The following is a 2,719-nucleotide window of genomic DNA, read 5'->3' on the forward strand; positions in this document are numbered from 1 at the left end:
ATATTTATTGCAGCATTGTTCATAATAACCACCAACAAATGAGTGACTAAGCAAAGAATGAAAATATCCCCAGTGGACATTGACTACATGACTTATGGTACAATTAGTCACAGAATAATTGTCAACAATAGAAAGGACTCCCACCCGGACAAGCTTGGGTGAACGTCAGTCATTGTACTAAGTGAAAAAGCCAGACACGAAGGCTGGGAGTGATTTCCATTTCCAGGGGCCACCAACAATAAATGGCTACACAAATGTGGTATATCCACAGTGGAATACTATTCAGTCATCAAAAGGACACACATTACAATGTGGATGAGATTAGAAAACATTGTCTCAAGTGAAAGAAGCCACAGAGAAAATATTCCACTTATGACAGATATGAGTCCATGTACATATAAAATCCAGAACAGGCAAATCCACAGAAATACAAGGTAGATTAGTGGTTGTCAGGGTCTGAGAAGAGAGAGAGGAATTGGGGTGGAGGGTGCTACTAAAAAGCTTAGGGTTCCTTTCTGAAATGGTGAAAAGTCCTGGACTTAGGTAGTGTTGACATCGCACAACTTGTGAAATGTTAAAACCATTGGCTCAGGGGACAGGTCTCAACAGAGCTGTTCCTTTCTAAATATTTGCACAGAGGTGTCAGCAGACGTCCAGTTGTAGGATCACTGAGTGTGAGGCAGGAGCTACCTAACTTGTAGAAACAGCCGGGCTGTCTTTCCAATGGCCACACCATCTTCCCACCGGCAGCTCGTGATGGTTCTGGTTGCTCCGTGTCCTTGTTGGCGCATGGTGTGGTCAGTCTGGGTTTTCGGGGTTTTTTTCTAGGTAGTTTACTAGTAGTACAGAATGTCCTCGTTGGATTTTTTTTTTAATTGAGACTTAATATTTGAACATCTTCATGGGGCACAGGATGGTAATTTGATACATGAACACAAGGTATAAAAATAAAATCAGGGTAGCAAGTACTTCCATCTCTCCCAACTTTTTCTGTGTTGGGAATTTCACGCTCTTCTAGTCATTTTGAAATACACTGTAGATCGATGTTACCAGTAGTCACCTTCTGGGTGAAAGTCAGGACTGATTCCTCCTCTCTCGCTGTGTTTGGTGCTGTTGTGGTTTTTATTTGAATTCCCCCTATGATTAAAGATGTTTCAGCCAAGTATGGTGGTTCATGCCTGGAATCCCAGCACTGGGAGGCTGAAGGCAGGAGGCCTCAAGTTGGAGGCCAGTCTGAGCTACAGAGCAAGACCCTGTCTGAAAACAAAGAGATATTGCATGTGTTTGTCTATTTCCCTTCCTCCACGAAATGTCTGCACATGTGTTCTTTCTGCCGCTTTGTTATGGGTCATTTTTTCTTTCTTTGCAAATAGTAGGAATTGAACGCAGAGCTTTGTGCGGCTAGGCAGGCGCTCTACTGCTTGAGCCACACCTCCAGTCCTTGTGTTCTTATTCTCAACGTGTGAGCGCTCTTTACGTGTTCTGGATGCAAGTTATTTGTCAGGTATATTTTGCAAAATTTTTCTTCCAGTTTGCAGCTTGTCTTTTCATTTTCTTAAGAGTATCTTTTGAAGACCAGAGCTGTTTGACAAAAATCTAAATTCATCAAATTTTTCATGCTTTTGTGTCCTTAGAAATCTTGGCCAATCGGAGTCACTAAGAACTTTGTGTATGTTTTCTTCTAGAAGTTCTGCAGTTTTAGAGTTTGCATTTAGGTCTCCAAGTCATTTACAGTTCTTTCTGCAGTGGCGCTGGGGCTTGGCAGGCCCTGTGCTGGTGGGGCTGCGCTCTGCCACTGAAGTTCATGCGTGTCTACAGTGTTCAGTGGTGTCAAGGCTCATACTGTTTGCAAATGGGTTATTTTTCCAGTATCATTTGTGGAAAAGGTTATGTCTGTCTCCACCAAATTGCCTTTATTTGTACCTCTGTGGGAAAAGTCATGATTTTAACTGAGATTTTATTGAATTTCCCCAATTTGGGAAGAACAACCATCTTAGCAACAATGAATCTCCCAGTCCATGGACATGGTATAGCACTCCAATTATTCGGGTTTTCTATTTCTCTAATATATTTGGTATGTGAAGACAGGCTTTCACCATGTAGGTCAAACTCTTACCTCAGACTCCCATGTGCTGGGATCACAGACATGTGCCACCATGCTTGGTGTTCAATTTTTTGCTTTGTATCTTTTGAGCTACTTTCTGACTTTATTCCTGGTGAATCGAGCACTTTATCATTATGTTGTAATCAACGCCTATCTCCACTGATGCATTTGTTTTGTATCAGAATAGCCACACAGGCTCCCATTGGGTATTTGTTCCCTCACAACTTGATTCATCCTTTTACTTTCCAACTTTTCGGGTCCTTTTTCTTGACCTATGTTTCTTATGAACACCATGTACCTGGGTTTTTTTTTTAATATTCCCCCTTAACATCTCTTACCTTTTAAGTAGTCAGTTTAGTCCGTTTATGTTTATTATAATTATTGATATAAATGCCCTCAGCAAGTAAAAAGTAGTTGAATGACAAGTATATGAAGTATGTGGTATAGACTGTTCATAGAAATGTTACAGAGGAACATGTACTATAACCACAGAAATGTAGCACTGAATTGTAATTAAGGATTTTATCGTAAGTAAACTGACATATTTAAGATCTATTATTACTGAGGAAAGCATGTGACCTGCTTTTTTTTATCATAATTGAACTCCACATTCTA

The sequence above is a fragment of the Castor canadensis genome, chromosome 15 (assembly GCF_047511655.1).
Source record: "Castor canadensis chromosome 15, mCasCan1.hap1v2, whole genome shotgun sequence".
Taxonomy (NCBI): domain Eukaryota; kingdom Metazoa; phylum Chordata; class Mammalia; order Rodentia; family Castoridae; genus Castor; species Castor canadensis.